The sequence below is a fragment of the Neofelis nebulosa genome, chromosome 12 (assembly GCF_028018385.1).
Source record: "Neofelis nebulosa isolate mNeoNeb1 chromosome 12, mNeoNeb1.pri, whole genome shotgun sequence".
Lineage (NCBI taxonomy): Eukaryota > Metazoa > Chordata > Mammalia > Carnivora > Felidae > Neofelis > Neofelis nebulosa.
Window position 1 is genome coordinate 47,534,485 of NC_080793.1, and position 22,610 is coordinate 47,557,094.

Genomic DNA, 22,610 nt, shown 5'->3' on the forward strand with positions numbered 1-22,610 from the left:
AGGTTCTTTAGAAAATGAGGGCAAGCACTATAAATACTTTGAGGTGATAGCTGTATTATTATGGAGCTGTTTGCTTGTATACCCTGAGGAAGAAAAGGTGGCATAGCCATAGTTACCAGTTATATAAAGCTATTAACAGAAGAGATAACGTTGTTGTTAATTGTTATTTTTTCATTTGAATTGAGAATTTGGAATTGTTTGTAGGTGCATTTTTATGATGGTTGCTTTAAAATTATAAGATAATTCTAATATCTGATTAATCTTAGTATTGGTAGGTGATTGCCTTCCACAGATACAAGGCAACTTACAACTTATTTAAGTTGTAATATACCTGGTTCTCAGTATGACGATTTTTTTTTTTAATTGTATCCGGGACATTTTGGTTATATTTTATGATACTTTGGATCCTATTTAATCTTTTTTTTTTTTTTTTTCAGTAGGGAGTCTCCCTGTTGAGATGTATCTTGAGGGCTGGATTGGTATCTATGTCTGGCTTCCTGATGCTCTGCCAATACCTCTCTTGCAAGAGCGTGGGGTGGAAATTCAGCTCACCATTTAGTCCTACTGATCGCTTCCTGAAGAAGGTGGGACATCAGCTTGTACTGCCTGCGTTGTCTCCATGTGGTGTCGTAAGATTGTACCCTGCTGACACCACAGAGGGGGAAAGCAGAGGCCTGACTTGCCTACTTTGTGCTGCAGGGCAGGGCAGAAACTCCCTGCTGGCACCCAGAGACAGGAAGCAGGGAAGACTGCTGAGTGCTAACTATCCACCCGCATCCCCCTTATACTTCCTGCCACCACCTCACTGATGCTGGGTGGGCATAGAGGTTCAGCTGCCCTCTGGGCTCCACTGACATGGGGGCGAAGGGTGCTGGATTCACTACCCAGTAGGGATGGGAGGCTTTGCAGGCCACTGGACCTCACAGACTATCCTGGCAGGGGAATCCGTGTGGCACCAATTACTGATGTGGGGAGGAGAGTGGGGTGCGGCAGAACATCTGCTCCCTACTCAGCCCCCTGAAACCATGGGGGTGGGAGGAATGCAGTTTTTCTTTTCCAATTTCCTGGAGTACGGCAGTATTGCCAAAAAGGTTTTCTGCTGATAGGCTACCCTTTTCCTAGTTTGGCTGGGAAGAATAGGCTTTTCTTAGAGTGCTTCCCCCCACCCACCCCCCGGTCTGTGCATGTTGGTGGTTTCTAGTTACAGGCTTCTGCAGCGCCATATCTGGTGTGTATGGGGGAGCGGGGGTGCCATGTGGTTCCTCAAATCTGGAGATTCCTAGGAAGTCTGTCTTCTTCTTCTCACCTTTTGGAGTTTTTCAGCTTGTCTGTGCTCTTACGTTCATGAATTCTTACCTGTGAGAGAGCGGACCTTTGCCTTTGTAAAAGGGAGAAATGGGACTACTCCACCTTAGAACTAGAGGTCCTGTAACCGTTTTTGAAGAACTCTCTGACATTCAGTTTGGTCAGAATATCTGCATGACCTTGTCAAAGGAGTCGTGTGTGTGTATGTATGCTCACAAAGACATATGTGAATGACTAAAATTGTCCTTCTTCTAATACCCATTATATTTTGCCTTCCTTTCTCACACACACACACACACACACACACACACACACACACACATTTTGTGGTGTTCTTATTGATCTGTCTTGAAAGTTTACTTGCACTTTTCTTTTACCCAAACTCCAAGCTCTTTCCATATCTTTCCCTGTGATTCCTTGCCTTTGGTTTGATGTGAAAAGTCAAGAGTAATCCCAAGTATCTACCTATTATTTTGCATCTGTTTGCTCATGTTGCGGGTATTATAATTTGTCTTAGTGGCCGTGCGTGGAGCTTAAGCTCAGAACTCTGACTATTCACCTTTGTATCTGTAGCATCTGGGCTCAGTACCTGAGACCTCACAGATTCTCAGTGACTATTTGTTGAATAAAGTACCAATATAAGCACATCATCTATTCACACTTGTATCTCTATGGAAACGCTTCTTTGCATAGCCTTATTTGTAGCTTCTTAATTTATTTGAGAGTGAAAGGTATGGCCTCCCTGATATTGGGCCATCTCACTGTGTAACCTTGGGTAGTTCAGTATTTCAGTTATCTATTGTTGTGTAATAAGATACCTTATCAAAAACTTAATAGCTTTTGGTGCGCCTGAGTGGCTCAGTCAGTTAAGTGCCCAACTTTGGCTCGGGTCATGATCTTGTGGTCTGTGGGTTCGAGCCCTGCACAGAGCCTGGAGCCTGCTTTGGATTCTGTGTCTCTCTCTCTCTCTCTCTCTCTCTCTCTCTCTCTCTGCCCCTCCCTGGTGGGCACTCTGTCTTGCTCTGTCTCTTAAAAAGAAATAAACATTAAAAAAATTTTTTAAATACCTAATAGCTGTTGTGTTTTGTTTTGTTTTTAAGGGAGAGAGAAAATGCGTGAGGAGGGGAAAGGGGCAAAGGAAGATAGAGAATCCTAAGCAGGCTCTCTGCTTAGTGTGGAGCCCAATACACAGTTCAATCCCACAGGGTCATGACCCTGAGATTATGACCTGAACTGAAGTCAAGAGTTGGATGCTTAACTAATTGAGCCAGCCAGGTGCCCCAATGATTTTGCAATTTGAGTAGAGCTTGTTGGAAACACCTTATCTCTGTTCCATTTGCCATCAGCTGGAGTGTTGTGACTTGCTCTAGAGGATATACTTCCAAGATAGCTCACTCACATAACAAGTCGGTGCTGACTGTTTGCTGGGAACTCAACTGAACCTGTCAGCCAGGGGTCTTGATTATTCTCCACATGAGCCTCTCCACATGGTTGCTTGGGCTTCGTCACAACATGGTGGCTGGATTTCAAGAGGTAGAAGCTGCCTTATTAATCCATGGCTTAGAAGACTCGTAATATTTCTTTCTTTGCACAATATTGCACAAATCGTTCTTAGATCTAGCATAGAGTCAATGTAAGGTGGGAATGTAAGCTCCATCTCTTTATGGGAGTTGCAGTTTGTATGTAGAGGGAGAAACTGAATTATTTGGGGCCATCTTTGGAGACTAACTCTCTTCCTTCAGTTTCTTTATCTGTAGAGTGTCAAATGGGCAACAATAATACGTATATCATAGACTAACTTTGAATGTTCTAGGAGAAAATGTATGTATCAAGTTTAGAATGATTCTTGGCACGTGGTAAGTGGTCAATACATTTTAGCTACTAAGGCTAATTTTTCTTGGTATGAGAATGGAGAATTGCAATAAAATGCTAAGTTAGAGAAGAACATACCTTTTCCTCCATGGAATTTGTGACATCTTCTCATGAAGTCCAGTTAGACAAGTTTAATATTTCCTTTGATCGCTTCAATTAATGCATTTTCTTTGATTTGCTTCTATTTCTCAAAAAACCAATAGAGGTTAAAAAAAAGAGACCTCAAATCAGTAGCCATCAAGTGGAAGGAATAACCCACAATTTTGTTGTCTAATAACTTTTGGTGTCTTTGTTGGAATCCTTTTTCTTTTCATACTCACTTGCGGGTATTTTTGTTCTTGATATCACTTTCCAGTCCCTCCACATTGCACTTTGAAAAAGCAGTTCTCTCAAGAGATATAATGAAGGATATTGGAATGGCATGCCCTGGGAAGCTGCTCTTGGCCCGGTCTTCGGAAGCACTCATGTGCAGAGTTATTCCTTTAGGAAAGTTACATATCAGCAGAGGTCATCAGCCAGATAAAATCCAAGGCATAACCAGGTAACTTCCAAGTCACGTAATCTCTACGTTTTAGTAATTCCAGCAAAGTAATTTCTTGTTACTATAGACAGGGAGTGATGCAGAGTGCTGCTAAAATTCTTAAGTTCATTATTTTTAGCAGTTGAAATGTCAGCCAGGTCAAAGTGCATGGTGTCTTTGTAACTATCTTGATTTTGTATAAAAAGATCTATCATGTTTGTGCTAGGTTCTAATAGCACTGCTCTTCTCTATTCTCGTATTTTGATTCTGTGTCTATACCTGTAATTTTTCCAAGTGATTAAGACCACGAGTTATTCCTTCTACAGCTGACATTTCCTTATGTGATTATTCATCTCTTTAGTTCTTTTAACAGCCACGTTTTATTAATGATCATTTACTGTGCAGTAATAAACTCTGTATCATTTAGTCCTTCTGGAATTTCCTGATCCTTGATTACAGTGTAACATATCGCCTGATTAATTGCTCATCATTGCTGTTTTCAGCTTCTGCATGAACTAGTTAAGTTTATTTTTTCCCTTTTTGGTTTTACCATCCCCTGAAGATTTTCATTTTCAACAAATGTATTAGTTGTCTTCAACTTCTATCACTTACTTTTTTGCATTCCCTGATAGCACAGAGCATATACTGACTCCTTGCAAATGGTTACCATTTACTCGTGTTTCAGTCGAGCACAGTGATTCTCAGATTTTAGTGTACCTTAGAAGTACTTGGAGGGCTTGTTAAAACATAGATTGCTGGGTCCCACTCCCACAGTAGGTCTGGGTATGGCCAGAGAATTTGTATTTCTAGCAAATTCCCAGGGGTGCCCATGCTGCCTGTCTAGGACCAAGAGTGGAGAACGACTAGCATAGCAGGTTAGAATGGTGGTTAAGGGCCTAAGTTCTGGGTTCAGCTAATATGGGTTCAGACAACAGCTCCCAATCTTGGGAAAGCTAAGGTCTTACAAAACTTTAGTTTCTGCATTAGTAAAATCGGAAAAGGGCCAACCTTTTAGACTCCTTGTAAGGATTAGATGAGATAATCCCCATAAAGCACTTAGTACTGTGGCAAGATGTCGATGCTCAATAAATGTTAGTATTGGTATATTTTACAAGATATAAGGAATTAATGTTCAAGTTTAATTACCAAAATTAAGAAAATGTGCCTCCTTTCACAAATCGGTCACTCTTCTTTGGATCTTGATTTTCTATATTGCTGAGTTAGAAATGCTATTTAAAAAAAAAAAAAAGATTAGCCATGTGGACAGAAAGATGCAGTAGAGAGATCATGAGATTTGGAATCAGGAAAACGCCTGGGTTCTAGTCTAGACTCTGCTATTCCTGGCTTTGTGACTCACAGCAATTTTCTTCTCTCTCTGATCCAAGTTTCCTGTAAATATCTTCTAAAGTGGTGACATAAATGGTAAGGATTGTTATATGGATCAAATGAGCTAGATCATTTGGTAAGTTTATTTGAGTTTAATGTTCTATAATATTATTGTCATTTTTATTGAGAATAAGGGGCTAGCACAATTTTTTATTCCACTGATTCATTATCATTGTGGAAAGTCATGCATCTATGGAGTAACAATTATTGAAAAAATTTTTTCATTAGAATTGTTTTGAGGTGGTATTGACTCTAACTGGGAATTGCTAAACGCTTATATATGTGAGATGTTATTTTCTATTAGTAACCTAGTTAGATCTCTTTCTTATTGGCTGAAATGCTGGCTCATCTTCTGAACTTTTTACCTGGAGGGAATTGACATCTGAATGACCATATTTTCAAATGATGCTGAGGGAGAGAGAAATAATTATGCTGTATCTGATAATGATTGGACCAAAAATGCACTTAGAGAAAGCTTTGTTCTCATGGTGTGAGTTGCTGAGTTTTGATAATAGATTTTAGAAAAAAAATCAGGGACTTCTTTGCATTGGATACTACAAGATTCTTTCAGAAGAGGAAAGAAGTTACACGTAATCAAAAATTTTAAATGTAGTGTTAAACACTGTGTTTAAAGATACCAAAATGAACCACTCACATTTCATGCTTTCAATGCATTTTTCTGTTGAAGAAAGCAGAACGACATGTAAAAGTCACGACATACGTTCCAAAGAAGGCCGAGTCAGGGGGCAGGGGCGATGCTGAGGGAGACAAAGGCAGGGAGGTTGTTTCTGGCTGGGAAACCAGCACCCTCCCATTTTCAGGCTGCGTGCTGAGCCACATTAAGCCGGTGTGTCTGAGTATCATAAGGAGCCTGAAAAGGACTTTGTGAGCCCAATTTATTGACCTTCACAAAGGATTATATTTAAACCATCTCTGACAGATGAGAATCTATCCTCCATTGGGGGAAGAAATCCTTCCCTTGAAGGAGATTTTATAACCTTCCTTATTAACTCATTTCAGTATTTACCATCCTTTGCTTGCTGCAGAGAAACCTGTTTCAGCTGCCACAGGAACATCAGGATTTGTCCTCTCTGGACTTGCTGAACACAAACTTACATCTTTATGTAACCAAGCATCGTCATCTCTCAGGGGCCGCCATGTCACCGTCTCATCAGTCGATTACACAATTAAACAATTCTCTAGGAATCAGGATATAGTCATGGGTAAGAGCATCAAGGGTCAGACAGTTCCAGATTAGAGTATTGGTTCCGTCACTTTCTCGTTCCTGTGACCTTGGGAAAAGTTACTTAAAACCTCCAAGCCTCAATTTTCTTACCCATACAACTAGGGTAATAAACACAACATGTCTACCTCCTAGGGTTATTGTGAAAATGAGATTAGAAAATGCATGTTTTAGGTTGGGCTACATGAAATCATTAATATGTGCCCATTTTGACCACAAAAATAGCAATCTCAAGTGGTTCACACTAATAAGTGGCTTAGCAAGGTACCTGAATTTTATCAAAGATTTGACATTAATAACAATTTTTAGAAACACAAAACTTTAATAATATATTAACATATATGATGTTAATCTAGTATATATAGCATAATATAATAATCATATTATTGGCATCATTGTTACTGCCGTCGTGTGCAATATTCAGTGTAGGTGCTAGAGGATATTCCTGCAAACAAACCATTCTGATTCCTGGTGCTGTGTGTGATGCCATAAATGTGTGGAAGATAGAGCATCTAGGTCGGCCTGCAGAGGTAAGGGAAGGTGCCCGAGAGGCAGCAGCACTTGAACTGGGTTTTCTAGGGTCAGTTGGAGATTTCTGGATAGACAAACCTAGGAAGGAAGATAGAGCAGAAGAAAGATCATGGGCCTAAGCCACAGAGGTGGGAGGGGATAGGGGACACTCAGTGACTCACGGTGATTCTGTGCGGTGAGAACATAAACTGGGACGTGGGGGTGGAAAGAATTGAGAACGGAGGAAGGAGAAAGAAATGTCTTGAAAGAGAGGTAGATTTTACTGGGGAAGTGTCATGCCTGGTTTTGCCAGTTTGGAAGCTTCCTCTGGAGGTTTTTTGGAGTGTGACTGGCCTGGAGCAAGGGTGGACGCAGAGGGATGTGGAAGGAGGCTACTGCAGTAGTCCAGCTGAGCAGTAACGTCAGCCGAACCCAGGGCGGTAGCAGTGTGCTTGGAGAGGAGTGGATGCAAATGATATGTTTATGTTTTAAAGGTCCTAGTGATATGTGGGCTCAGTCAAGAGGGTGACATACAAGTTGACTTGTGCGTGTGTGGCTTGGGCCCTGGTCACACTGTTCCTGAGACACAGGACATAGGAGGAGCAGGAGGAGAAGACTGGGGCATGGAAACAGGGTGGGAGAGCGCTGAGGACATAATGAGATGAGCTTTGGGCCTGTTGTGTTCAGAGTGTGTGAGCATTCCATCCATGTCCTCTGACTTTCCTAGGGACTGATGTCTCTGATCTTACTGCCACATAAGGTGTCCTTGAGTGCGTACCAAGGGACTCATGAGGCTTTTGCCTGGGCAGTTTGGGAAGATTTCACATTAGATCTGTTTCGCTGGAGTCTTGCCTCCCTGAGGACATTGGTCATATACCTGTGCTTAGATAACGGTTGAGTACAAAAGGTAGCTAACACTAATAAATAGAACATTTACTATGTGTTAGGCACTATTTCAAGTGCTTTCTGTTAAAACATCATTTAATTTTAGCAACAGCTGTATAAGGTGGGTAGTGCTCTTTTTTTAAAGTTTATTTATTTTGGGGTGGGGGGATGGGAAGAGAGAGAGGGAGAGAGAGAATCCTGGGCGGGCTCTGCACTGTCAGCACAGAATCCGACACAGGGCTTCATCTCACAAACCATGAGATCATGACCTGAGCCAAAATCAAGAGTCGGACACTTCATGAACAGAGCAGCCCAGGTGCCCCAAGGTAAGTGGTAACCTCATTTTATAAACGAGGAAATTGAGGCTCGTGGTGGTGGAATGACCTATCCAAGGTCCTATAACTAATGAGTGGTAAAGCCGGGGTGCACACTGAGATGGAGGTCTCCAGGGATTGTGTTCCTAGAAAAATGCCTAGGTGTATAATTTGGCCTAGGCTGGAGAATTGAATTGTAAGTTCCCTGTCTGTCGGGGTGATTACAATTGGATTTTAGTGTTGTTAAAGCAAGCCTTATTTGGTCCAAATTACTTCACATAGTGCTCTAAGGTTTGTAGATTCCAAAATCTAGTGTAGGGGTTAAAATTTCCTCTGTCTAACCCACATTCTCCAATGGGAATGATTCTAGGTTTTGGTCCTAATCTTACTGTATCTGGTGTATTATTTCATTTTGCATTCTAGTTTGGGGCTTCTAGTCTTAGGAGTCAGAGAGGAGTTACAATTCCAGGTGATATTTAGTCTGTGTGGTAATTTAAGTTCATTGCTTATTTTTAATTTTGATGGAAATAGAGATTTTTGTCTTCTGTTTTCTTTTCTTCTTCCCTGAGCCACCTGTACGATGTGCTGGTGTCCAGCATTGTTACAATCCCTCCATTCATCCTTGCTGTGAACTACGTGTTTGTGTTTCCCCAAAATTCATATGTTGAAGCCCTAAAGGTGGGAGGTGGGGTTTTGGGGGAGGTAATTAAGTTTCGATGAGGTCATGAGTAGAGAGCCCTCATGATGGAATTATACCCTTAGAAAGAGAAGGATGCCAGAACTTCCATTTTGCCATGTGAGTACACAACAAGAAGGCAGTATCTGCAAGAGGACCTCACCAGTCCCCAGAACCATGAGAAACATGTTTGTTTGGAGCTGGACACTGCAGCATTTACAGAATGGTACACACAGCTTCTGCAACTCCTTCTACTATGGTCAAATAAGTAGTTAGCTTTTCTGACTACCAAGATAAGAGTGTGTAGGAACCATCTCTGCTTTTCTAGGTGAGAAAGGTGGCTGGTGTTAAATGGTTCCAGGTCTTTTGTAATGACTCCTAAAAGTTTGATAGTAGTAGAAAACTTTGGGAGAATCTTCTAAGTGAGAAGCTGTTAAGAGCCTAAGGGGCATGAACGGGTCTGGGAGAATTAGCCATGGAAGACTTACCCATTCCTAGAATCCATGTTGATCAGTAACATTGGTTCTGAAAATGGCTTAGAGATAAAAATATCTTTCATAGAAAGATGAAGGTCTCCTTTTATGAGAAAAGGAAGATGCCACGTTTTTCTACAAGCTTTGTAGTGGCCTCAGCTAATATAAATCATGGGTGGGTGTGGGAATAGGAATAAAAAAGGCATGGTTGCTAGATTCCTTTCAAAGAACAATCTTCATGAGTCATAGTGACTGATTACTATGTGTAATGAAAGATAGGAATGTCAGTGATGATGGAGTTTTCAAGCCTGCCTAAGTGGGGAAATGTTGGTGTTATTGATGAAGGAAAGGAATTAAGCATGCTGAGCCCAGTGTGGATGGAAGGAAAAGGACGAGATCAGTTTGGCAAGTGTTCATTTGAGGGGAGAAAATGGAACAGCCAACTAGGCATGTTCAGCAGGAATCAAAGACAACACAGCAGGAACTCGAGTGAGAGAACAAGGTGGAAGGTATAAATTTGGGTGTCATTTATACAGGCATGATCCAAGAAGCAGACAGAACATTTGCAGCAGAAGAAAGAGCTCAGCACCGAGGCTGAATTTTCAGAAATGCTGAGAATTCAGAGTTAGGGGACAGCAAGGAGAAGAAAATCCGGGGGTGGAAACAGATCAAGCAAGGAGGTAGAATGACTTACCTTGGAAGTGGGTGGAGGCCATTTCAAGGCTTCAAGACAGGTGATCAATATGTCCTTGAGCTTCTTATTCAAGAAAGGTGTCAGTAAAGGAGGAGTAATAAAAGGTGGCTAGAGCAGACACCAAGATAATACTGAAATTTTCTTTCAAGGTGAAGGAGAAACACACAGGTTGGGTTGGAAGTCTACGCAGACGGAAAGTTTGAAGATGCCAGTGAGGGGGAATAAATATAGCAACAGTATCTCTCAGATGGGATCTAGCTTTAGAGAAAAAGGACATAGATTCCTTTGAGCTGGAGAGAAGGACAAGAAGGGTAAAAATGAAGGTTGAAAAAGATCTTTTTAAAATGAAAGTGTTAAAGAAGGGACTCTCTAAAGTTGCTCCTTAAAAATAGAATGCGGAGTTATTTATCAAGTAAGAATGTGGATTTCAGAAGAAGTAAGAGATTTTGGAGTAGCTATTGGTAGATGTTAACTAATCACCCACAAATGAGGAAAGAACTTTCAGCTAAGTAGTGAGTTGCTGAATTTGAGTAGCAATCACAAAATAAATATTTGTTGAGTTCCTTCTAAGTACCAGGCACGTGTTCTTGAAGCCAGAATATAGGCTTACATCTTTTACTAGCAATTCTCTGTGACCAAGGCTCAGGGATACAGAGAATCAAGGGAGAGGACTCTAGAGTAGAAGGAAGGACCATCCCGAAGAACATGGTGGGCAGGCATCCAGAGTGCCAGGCCACTCATAACGTATTCTTCCAGATTCTGATACTGTTTCTTCTTGTATACGGACAAAACTCATCACCTTCAACATTCCTTAGAAAATTACATCTGGATGTGGGGTCCCTGGGTGGCTCAGTCAGTTAAGCATCCTACTTCAGCTCAGGTCATGATCCCACGGTTTGTGAATTCAAGCCCCCACATCAGACTCTCTGCTGTCAGCACAGAGCCCACTTTGAATCCTCTGCTCCCCTCTCTCTCTGTCCCTCCCCCACTCTCTCTCTTAAAAAAATGAATATTAAAAAAAATTACATCTGGATGTTAATAAGCTGGAGTCAGGAATAAGGAATAGTTCCCAGAAAGGGGGGAGAAAATTAGCATTCTTTGGAAAAACAAATAAATGAATAATTTTTAATAGTGATGTTTGATCTTTTCAGCAGTTTTATTAGGACTCACTAGGTATGGCTTTCTTTGTACTTGTCCAAAATATTCATGAATGGTAGAATGGATAAGTAAAGTGTAGTCTGTTTACACAGTGGAATACTATACAGCTAGGAAAATGAATAAACTACAGTTATACACAACAGCATGGGTGAAGTTCACAAACATTCCGTCGAGTGAGAGAAGACTTACACAAAAGAATACATATTTTCTTCATTTATTAGGAAGTTGACATGTGATGTTAGAAGTCAGGAGAGCTTTACATTTGACTAGGAGTGATAGTATGAGAAGTCTGCTAATGTTCTATTTCTTCATCTAGGTGGTTTCATTTGATCTAGCTGGTTTCACCTAAACTAGGTATTTACCTTGTGATAATTCATCGAGTTATATACTTCGAGTTTGTATGCTCTCTGTAGTATGTTACACTTAAAAGGTTTGTTTTTTTTTCCTACAGATAAGCTTGTTATCAATGGGAAGAAAAAAAGAAACCCATTTGCATTTAGTTTGAAGAAAGCAAACTGAAAATCTATTGAATATCACAGATATAATATTCCACTCTTCATTTTACAGACTAGGAAACAAACATTTAGATCTAGTAAATGCCCGATTCTAGGTCTCAGAGATAGTACAGGGTTAGAACTGAAGGCCGCTCTTGAATTCCAAATCAAAATCCAGAGCTTTTCACCAATCTCCCATAATATACACATAATATACATAGATCCTTTTAGCTCTCGAACCAAAGACTGCATTCATTCATTCATTCGTTCGTTCGGCATCTACTGTGGGCCAGTCATTGTGCTAGGCTCAGGGTCTCTTGTCTGCTTCCCTGTAGCCCAGTGAGCGTTGTAATACAAAAATAAACAGCTTCTAAGGAACACATGTCGGGAGCTGTTAGAGCCCAAGTAGATCAGGGATGTTGTCCTAGAGGTGTATTTCATGTGTGTTAGATATTCTGAGAGGCATGTGTTCAGTGGTTAGGTGGGTAAACTGGGGTAACACTGCCTGGGTTGAAGCTTTGGCCATATCACTTACCTGCTAGGCATTATGACCAAGCTGCATAACTGCAGCTTAGTCACACAATCTCTCTGCGCTTCAGTCCTCTCAGCTTTAAATTGGGGTCAAATTCTAGAAGTTAATATACATAAGTGCTTAGGAAGGTTCTGGGCACATAACAGCAGGTACCAAGGATGAAGGGAGGCTCATTGGGAAAAGTCTGCCTCAGTGGATAGGAGCATTTTCTTACTGACATTGTTTAGAATTGTCAACACATGGTTGTCAAAAAAGCAGACTTGTTTTTGTTTGGGGGGGGGGTGGTATTACTGTTTTTTAAATTCTCTATAGATGATTCAACTCCTTATTGCTTGCATCTGAAGCAGATCCTCCCACTACCCACCCCTCCCCCCCACTCCCAGCCTCTATATCACCAGGTACATAGTAAGCACTACATAAATGCGTGCTAGTATTCTTTAGGTTTGGAAGGCCACGGAGCAATTCCCCCAGAAGAACTGGGGGGTGGGGGGGTGGTAGGATGGGAGGAGGAGGCCATCCTGACAGAGGGAAACAGCACTTGCAAAGGCAAGTAGGTGAAAAGATTGTGTTCATTCAGACCATCAGTTAATACTCAAACCAGGAAGAGAACAGGGCTTTCCTGAGGATAGTAGTTCCATTATTGGAAAGGAAAGCGAATCACTGTGAATTTTACTTTGACAGGCATCAATGAAGGCCACTCACAGTTTCACATGAGATCCTTTTGCCTTCAGTTCAACATTTTCCCCACTCCTCAGCATTGTACTTGGTTGCCTTTCTGCTCTAGAGAGTCAAGGATGGCTTGAAGATACTCACCCTTGAGAGCGTAATTCTGCCAACAAGCTGTTTCTGTGCAGTGCTTCTTACTGCACCCAATGTGAGAGCCTACTTTGACGATAAGAATAATCAACTGCTTTGTCTTCTAGAGGGTTCTTAATGCCAACAGTCCGTACTTCTCTATGAGTGCAATTAAATAAAGGGGGGTACAAAGCCCAGTTAGATAATTCATAAAAGCACAACTATAGAGAGAGAAATTTAGCTTGGTTTTTCCATCAGTCAGTGACTGGGCCACTACCAAGGTAAGGGACTCCTCTACACTGAGGACTGTCATACCATCGTGGGAGCCCGCAGCGGCAATTGAAGTCATCTTACTGAAGAGCCCTAGGGAGGAAGGTCTTACCCTGCCTGAGCTGCTATAACAGAATACCACGGGCCATAACAAACAAGAAAGCACCTCATACCTGTTAGAATGGTTATCATCAAAAAGATAAGAGAAAACAAATATTGGTGAGAAGGTGGAGGGGAGAAAACCCTGTGCACCATCGGTGGGGATGTAAATTGGTGCAGCTGCTATGGAAAACAGTATAGGTGTTTCTCAGGAAATTAAAAATAAACTTACCATATGACCCGGAAATTCCACTTGTGGGTATAGATCCAACGGAAAGGAAAGCAGGATTTAGAAGAGATATCTGCACCCCAAGTTCACTGCAGCATATTAGTCACAATAGCAAAAATATGCAAACAGCCTAATAGTATATAGAGTATTGCTGAGCTGTGAGAAGGAAGTACATTCTGCCACTTGTGACAACATGGATGGAACTTGAGGGCATTATGCTAAATGAAATAAATCAGGTAAAGACAAATACTGTGTATGTGGAAGCTAAAAAAAGCTGAACTCCTAGAAACAGTGACTAGAATAGTAGTTACCAGGGGCTGGGGTGGGAGTGGTATAGGGAAAAGTGGAGATGTTGGTCAAACAGTACCAACTTCCAGTTATAAGATGGATGAATTCTGGGGTGCCTGGGTGGCTCAGTCGGTTAAGCAGTGACTCTTGATTTCAGTTCAGGTCATGATCTCACGGTTCATGAGATCGAGCCCCGCTTAGGGCATGGAACCTGCTTGAGATTCTCTCTCTCCCTCTCCCTTTCCCTCTCCTTCCCCCTCTCAAAAAAATAAATAAATAAACTTAAAAAAATACGAATACATTCTGGGGTTTAATGTACAGGATAGTGCTTATAGGCACTAATACTCTGTTATTTACTTGAAAGTTACTAAAATAGTAGATTTTAAATGTTCTCACCACAAAAAAAGAATAATTAGGTGACATGAGGCAGGTGTTAGCAACAATATGGTGGTAATTACTTTACAGTGTATACAAGTGTATCAAGTCAACACATTATATACCTTAAACATACAGTGTTAGATGTCAATTGTATCTCAGTAAATGTGGGAAAATATGTAGGGGGTTGATAAAATTGACGTATTTATTAGAGAAATTGTAGAGAGTGCAGTTGTTCCAAATAATTGGTACACAGCACCTGAATCTACCTGGAACTTTTTGGAACATCTGGAAAGGAAGCAAAGTGCCATTTGCATAATGTCAGCGCATTCCCTCTGGAAAGTGCCCCTGCTCTCCCATCATTGGATGTGGGATATTATCACAGTGAGGGCTACTGTTTGAGGATACCATGAAATCTTTGCAAGTGTAGGAAGAGGTTTTTGTCTTTAAAAGGTTGTGTCAAGATACCGTTCTCTGGTCTGGGCTTTGGCTCTTGTCTTGCCAGCTTCTGTGATCATTGGCAGGTACTGTGAGGCCTCTCCACCTTCCTAAGGTTTTATGAGTCCAGCAGGTCTCTGTCCTTATCTTTGTTACCGTGGTCCCCAAGGAGGCTGAGATTGTGTTTTGTTTTGGTGGTGGAGGGTCCTATGACATTTAATCTTCGGAACAACCCTGGCACCATAGGTATTATTAAGACCAGTTTTCACACTAAAGGAACAGATGTAGAGACAGTACACAACTTGGCCAGGGTCCTGCTGCCAGGAAGTGGTGGGCTCAGGATTTAAACCTCCATCTATCAGCTACTAAATCTTACATATGCTGTTATGTGGCAGCATTCCGCAGCATCCCCGTTTGTGGAGATGAGTTCACTATTTCTAATCTGTTATTGATTAGCTTAAATTGTTGGAAACCTATTTCAGATGCTGAACTAGAATCGGTTTCTTTTTATTTATTTCTATATAAAATTGCCCTGTAGGAGCTGTACAGAATGTCCACTTTTTTTTTTTTTTTTTCTGACAATCACTTTCAAATACTTGAAGGAAACTCTCATATATAGTTGGGGATGGATCCATAAAGAGGCGGAACATGAAGAAGAGCCATAGCATTTGAATTGATGGAAATGAGAGAGATGGACATTATATAGATAATTAAATATGATGACAATAGAATGATTTGTTGAATGTTCATCATGTCCAGTATTGTGGTAGTCACCTGCTATGCATCATCCTGAGTTATTCTCATGATGCTGTAGGTGGATGCTGTTGTCACTTTATAGATGCAAAAACATACTCAAGAGATGTGATGTAATCCAGTCCACCCAGGTATTAAGTGACAGAGGTTTGAAACTGGGCTTCTGTGATTCCAAAAACTGTTTTCTTCACTAGCCTGGGCTTGGGTCTTGGCTATGCAAATTAAGTTACAAAAACAATGTAATCTGTTTATCAGTCTGAATTCAGTGGAGTACAAGGCTGGGAAGGCCTTATTGTTTTTCAGTCACCAACTTAAACACGCTCTGCCAATTGACTCCATTCTTGTCCTCCATTAACATCTTAAGAGGATTCCATTGCTTTTTTAGGCCTTTTTAGTTAGGACAAAGCCCAGCCCATGTAAGTCTCAAGTTCCAGTCTCATTTCTTTCCCTTTGTCCAACACAGACCCAACAACCCAAGACAGGTAACCTGCAGTGCACTCATTTAATCTTTTTTTTTTTCTCTAACTCTTTCACAGGCACTTGAAGCAGAGAGCAGAGAAATGGTGAAGGTCAAGTGACTATTTACTGATGATGTTGGAAACGTCTTTGACAGTTGCTGCTTCTCAAGGTAACTCTGATCAGCTACTGGTGCTGTCAGTAAGGCCAGCGTCCACCAATGGGTTAGATGTCAGGAAATGAAGGAGAAAGGGGAAGCCAAGTTAAGGTTTGGATGACAGGAAAGATGGCGTTTACGGAAATGGGCAGGCTGGAAGGAAGTGAGCTGATTGAGGATAGGCATAATCCAAAGGGCATGGTAGAAGCTTCTACATGATGACTTAAATTGGAAAGACAGCTTTTGCTTTATGGAACTGGTGTGTTCCAGCTGTTGGTTCTAAAATGAATTCAACTGTTCTTGTTAACTGTTATTATAAAATCAAGGATGTATCCCCACAAGGAAAAAGGAATATTCTCAACAGACTCAATTAAAAACGTTTGGTGAGGGTGTAGTTGAAATGGTGGCCAGTTTTCCTAGCCCCTGTGGGACTATTGTCCCACTTAGTGGTTCACTTCTCCTTCGCTGTGATTTTTTGACTCCTCAGTCTCCCCTAGGCTGTCAAGCCCAATCCTGATCCCTTTGGGATAGAATGTAGTGTGGTGTCTATTACTGGACGAATGACTGCACAGTCTTAAAGCACCTGGAATTTTCTGGCTGGCTACAGAAGATGTCACATTTGCATTCAGGTTTTACATGCTTACTCCACTGCCATTTCTTACCTTTGGAACATCTCTAAAAATAAAACAACCTACTCAGAGCACCCATGAGGGTAACTCTGACCTGTATCCCTTTATCTTTACATGAACAAAAATCCTCCCAAAAAATGGTCTGTAGACATGGCATCTCATATTTCCTCAGACCCTTAGTTGTCGTGTAGATTTAACATTCTTTGTGTCTGTATAACATTTATTGGTCTATTATGAGAGAGCTCTCTTTTGAACCAGTTATAAGAAAACCCAATTTAGCAAATGGTAAGTTATGTCCCTATCTTTGCCCCCTGAGTGATTTGATCTCAGGCACCACAGGAAGTTATGGAGGTTTGGAAGGAGAGCATGAACAGGAGACGCCAGGAGATCGAAGAACTTAGGGACACCTTGGGAAAGAGAAGAGACATAAGGAGGGAGGAAAGGGCTACTGGCAAAGATGAAATTACTTTAGAAATATTTCTACACTGGTGTCTATGCGGGAAACCTATAATACCAATCCCATTGAAAAGACTGGGTCAATAGAGTTACCTCCTGAACTCTCAATTTATAGCACCAACATTTTCTCTAACTTTGTTACAGCTGAAGGCAGGAGTCATGTTGATACAAAACACTATTACAACTCTTCTTGAAAAGAAGAAAAAGATTTTCACAAATGCTTCCCTTCTCGTTTATTGTCACTACCGTTTTTCCCCAGACTACTCTCATTCTCGGCCCACGTAGGAAATCAGAAGATAATTTAAAATTAAATGATGATGGCTCAGAGCTTCAAGCACTTAAAAAGAGAGAGGAAAGAAACGCATCACATCTTGACAGGGCTGCGAGTGAGGGCTGGAAGACTGCCAAGGAAGCCCAGAAGCGCCATTGGCAAGAGGGGCTTTGGTACTTTGTGTGACCAGAGGGGACCTGTGCGACATTCTCCCTCATGCCCTGGGATGGGCATTTGAAGTCATGAAAACCTAGGGAAGAGTTGAGAAAGAATGGAAAGCAGGTGTACACAGAGCATTAGTGAGTTGGGAAAATCAGGTTGAACGCTTGATTTACTAGTTACCGTCTTGTAATATAAACTTTCTAGGCATTTCTTCCTGTACCTAAAATAGCCTCACAGAATATGAAGAAATAAAATAAAATTATATGTATGTATACACACATATACTTATATCCATATATATATCTATATCTATATATATATCCATACACACACATATATATATATATATATATATATATATATATATATATCCATACACCTATATATGTGCATGTGATGTGTATATATCACACACCCCACATGCAGATAATTTTTAATCAGTACAGGGGTTGACATATAAAACACTTCTTCTAGTAATGGTATTAACTATTTTTATTATAGGATATAAAGCCAGCTCTTCAGCTTACTTTAGCATGAGTTCTACTTGCCCATATGTGATGATATGCAAATCACAAAAAGGGCCCTCCCGTTTAGCATTTTCCATATCTTTGCAAGGTTCTCTGACTGTTAGAAGTAAAAAAAGCATAGGTGTCAGAGTCTGACAAGTCAGAATTCAAATTTGTGCTCTGCCACTCACGAGCCGTAAAACCTGGGACAAGTTACCTTTCTGGGTCTCAGAGTCCACATCTGGATAATGGCGTTATTTATTATTTCACAACGTGGCTGGGAAATTTAATGAGGTGAAAAGTATGTAACAGTGCTGAGCAGATTGCCTGGCATATAACATACACTAAATCAGGGGTTGGCAGACTTCTGCCCAGGACCAGATAGTAAATATTTTAGGCTGTGCAGGCCTAACTACTCAAGTTAGTCATCATAGCATGAAAGCAGCCAGAGACAATATGTAAAAGAATGAGTGTGGCTGTGTTCCAATAAAACTTTATTTAAAAAAGACCTGTGGGTCACTCTGGGCCTGTGATCTGTAATTTGCAAATCCAAGCACTTAACCAATATTAGTTTCTTCCTCTTTCCCCACTTGTCTTCTCGGAGATTTAGGTTTTCCATATGTGTAATGTTGAAAATGTTAGTTTATTTATTCAGCATCTGTTGTGTACCAAGGACCGCATAAAGCACAATGAAGAACAGAATGAATAAATTTTGCTTTTACCCGTGAGGGGCTTAAGCAATAACAGAAAATGTTTAACTTATCTAAGTTTGGTCTTTCTTCTTAGCCAGAAAGTGATTTAAAAGTATTTATTTCATGGAGCTTTCATGACAAAGAATTATGTTTAAGTGTAGATGCAGTGGCAGCCATTGTGGAGAAACGGTTATGGGACTTAGCCTTTCTTCTCTGAAGAACTGTAAAACTGGGCAAAGCGTATGAATAAACTGTTTTCAGACGTTGGACAACAGATAGCACAGGACTGCGATGCTTGAGATAGGGAAAACACCATATTTTACTACAGCTTTCTGCCTGGGGCCACCATCCAAACCTCAGCTCAAATAAGTGAAGCCCAAATGAAAACAAGTTGAGCCCAATTTTTTTAAAAAGTGTGTTTGTTTCTTTTTGAGCAGTGGTATCGCTGACTAGAGGCAGGAGAGAGTAGAGTTTGGGGCTGCTGATGTAGCAGGAAGTTACAGATCAGGTTACTGAGGAGTAGACAGATACATAAGATGGCTTCAGAAATCTGCATCCGGGTCTCCTTGAGTTTTGGGGTGAATAGAAAGCTGGGTATGCATAGATCAAGATTCAGTAAGATGAGGCAGAAAATAGCTATTGGATGACTGAACTGAGCAGAATCTTGGAGGTTGCATAGTACAGGAAGATGGAGTTACAACCATCCAACATGGAGGGACCTCCTAAACACCCTGGGCATTCAGTTGAGACCCCACAAAATTTATAACTGAAGAGTAGGGCTACTCTAGAGTCATCATTAAAAAAGCTTAAAACCAAACCCTGATAGAATAAAGCTGATCTGTCAATAAATTAAATGCCTGCCATAACAGAATATAATAGTCTTAAAATTCAGACTTATATAACAGCATAGAATCCATAATTGAGTATACATAATATATGAGAAGATATGCAAGGAAGTAGGAAAATGTGACACTTAAGTAGGAGAAAAATGAGTCAATAGCAACAGACCCAGAAATAAGCACAGATCTTGAAATCAGCCGATCTGTTGCTCTTTTTTTTTTTTTTTTGCCACACCCACCTCCCTTCCAGTCCCCGATCCCTAACCCCTAGCAACCACTAATCTGTTCTCTATTTCTATGATTTTTTTCATTGCAAGAATATAATAAATTAAATTACATAGTAGTCAACATTTGGGGATTTGCTTTTTGCACTTGATTTAATTCCCTGGAGATACATTCAAGTTGTTGCATGTATTGATAATTTGTTCCTTTTATTACTGAGTAATATTCCATGATGTGGATGTATCATTGTTTGTTTCACTGCTCATCCATTGAAGGGCCTCTGGATTGTCCCCACTTTTTGGCTATTACAAATAAATCTATGTACATATGTGGACAGGTTTTTTTGTACGGACATAAGTTTTCACTTCTCTGGGATAGATGCCCAACAGTACAACTGCTGAGTTCTATGGTAATCACAATGTTTAGTTTTGTAAGAAACTCTTCCAGAGTAGCTTTATCATTTTATAATCCACTAGCAGTATATGAGTGATCCAGTTTTACTAGTCTTTGTCAGTATTTAGTGTTGTCACTGTTTTTTTACTTCAGCCATTCCAATAGGTTACATGAGATGCATTTTAATTTTTTTAATGTTTATTATTATTTTTGAGAGAGAGAGAGACTGAGCACAAGTCGGGGAGGGGCAGAGGGAGAAGGAGACACAGAATCCAAATCAGGCTCCAGTCTCTGAGCTGTCAGCACAGAACCCCATGCGGGGCTTGAACTCACAAACTGTGAGATCACGACCTGAGCCAAAGTAGGACGCTTAACCAACTGAGCCACCCAGGGACCCCATATGAGATGTATTTTAAACATAAAGACATACACGGTTAAAAGAGAAAAAAAACCCATTGATCATGATAAAGATGCAATAATTACATCAAGGATAGACAAAGTAGAGTTCAAGGAAAAGAGTATTACCAGAGATAAAAAGGACTGTTTCATAATGATATAAATAATGAATTATTATTCATCAAGAAGACAAAACAATCTTAAATGTGAATGCAACTGTGACAGAGCCTCAAAACGTGTAAGTCAAAAAGTGATAGGACTGAAAGCAAAAATAGACACATCCAGTATCAGAGTTGGACATTTTAACACTTTTCTCAGTAACTGATTTGACAAATAGACTAGAAACTCTGAAGATATAGATTTAAACACTGCTATCAGCCAACTTGACCCAATAGATAATTATAGCACACTATTCAACAATTTAGGACATTTTCTTTTGAAGTGTACATCGGATATTTATCAAGAGAGACTATTTGCTGAACCATTAAAATGTGTTCACAAATTTAACATTATTGAAATCTTTTAGAGCATACTTTCTGTCAAAAAATTAAATTAGAAATCAATAACAAAATATTGACACAGTTCTCAAATATTTAGAATAAGAAACACACTTCTAAATAATATATTCACCAAATAAAAAATTACAAAGGTAATTAAGGAATATTTTAGTAAATGGTAAGAAAAACATAAAGTATCGAAGTTTGTGGGGTACAGGGAAAACATTGTTTCGATGGAAATTTATAATGGCAAATCTTAGAAAGAAGAATGATTTTAAATCAACCATACATATTTGTACCTTAGGAAGATAGAAGAAGCAAAGGAAATTATACCCAAAGTGAACAGAGGGAAGGAAATAATAAGGAATAGAAATTGATGAAACCTAAAATGAACAGACAATAAATCAATGAAATAAAAAATTGATTATCAGAAAAGATGAATAAAATTGAGAATTGATCTTTCTCAGCTGGGGTTCTGCAAGAGAATTAGACTTAATAGTACTAGATTGTCTATTTTCTCTATTCTAAGTTACACAGCCAATACATTTTAGATCAGTGGAAAAAAGTTTATTTCATATTATACAATAGATGCTTTAGAGCATTAGGGCTTAATTCTTTTATGCAGTCCTACTTGGGAAGAGTTGTCCCAGCTATACTGATAAAATTTTTAAAAGAAAATGGGAATTTCAAACTATCAATACCGTAAATATAAAAGGGGCCATCACTATAGATGATGTGGACATTAAAGATGAGGAAGAAAAATGCTATGAATGACTATGCCATGAAATTAAAAAACTTAATAACATTATAACTGTGTTGAATTTAGATAAGTTAAATTTATAACTTAAGGGTGTTTGGGTGGCTCACTTGGTTGAGCAACCAACTCTTGATTTCAGCTCAGGTCATGACCCCAGGGTTCTGGGGTAGAATCCCCATGTCAGGCTCCACTTAAGATTCTCTGTCTCCCTCTCACACACTCTCTTTCTCTAAAATTAAAATATAAATATATTTGAATTTAGAATAACTGAATTTAGAAATATATAATCAGATAGTATATATGACAAAGTGGGATTTGTCCAAGTGAATGCAATATTGTTTCAACATTTGAAAATCAATTAATTGAATCAATCTAATAAAATTAATGAAATCAATTAAGGTACAATATCACATTAACAGATTAAAAAGAAAAATTATGTGATTAGCTAAAACGCAGAAAAAATACAAAATTTAACACTTATGATAAAAACTTTCAGCATAGTAGGAATAGCAGGGAGTCTCTCAATCCAACAACACCTGCAGCAAATTAATGGTGAAATACTGAATGTTTTCCATATGATATTGGAACAAGACAAAGAAGGCTACATCTATTACTTCTATTCAACATTGTGCTCCAAGTAGTGGCTAGTGTAGTAAAGCAAAAATAAAAAACATACAAAAGGAAAAATGGCAATATAAATGTATACATAGAAAATTTTATGAGATTTATCAAAAAAGATCCTAGAACCAACATATGAATTTAATAAGGCCACAGAATACAGTGTTGATATACAAAAATTAATTGCATTTCTATGTAACAGCAACACAATTGAAGATTGAATTTTAAAAACCCATTGCTTGCACTAGCT

General features: G+C 39.7%; 1 long non-coding RNA gene across 1 annotated transcript; it reads left to right on the forward strand.

Annotated features, from left to right (window-relative positions):
• Window positions 1–444: 444 nt before the first annotated feature.
• On the forward strand, window positions 445–17,709 carry LOC131491826 (uncharacterized). The gene is made up of 5 exons (XR_009251668.1): window positions 445–584; window positions 2,652–2,838; window positions 3,533–3,718; window positions 15,846–15,937; window positions 17,152–17,709. It is a non-coding gene; the product is annotated as an uncharacterized LOC131491826 (long non-coding RNA).
• The last annotated feature ends 4,901 nt before the right edge of the window (window positions 17,710–22,610 follow it).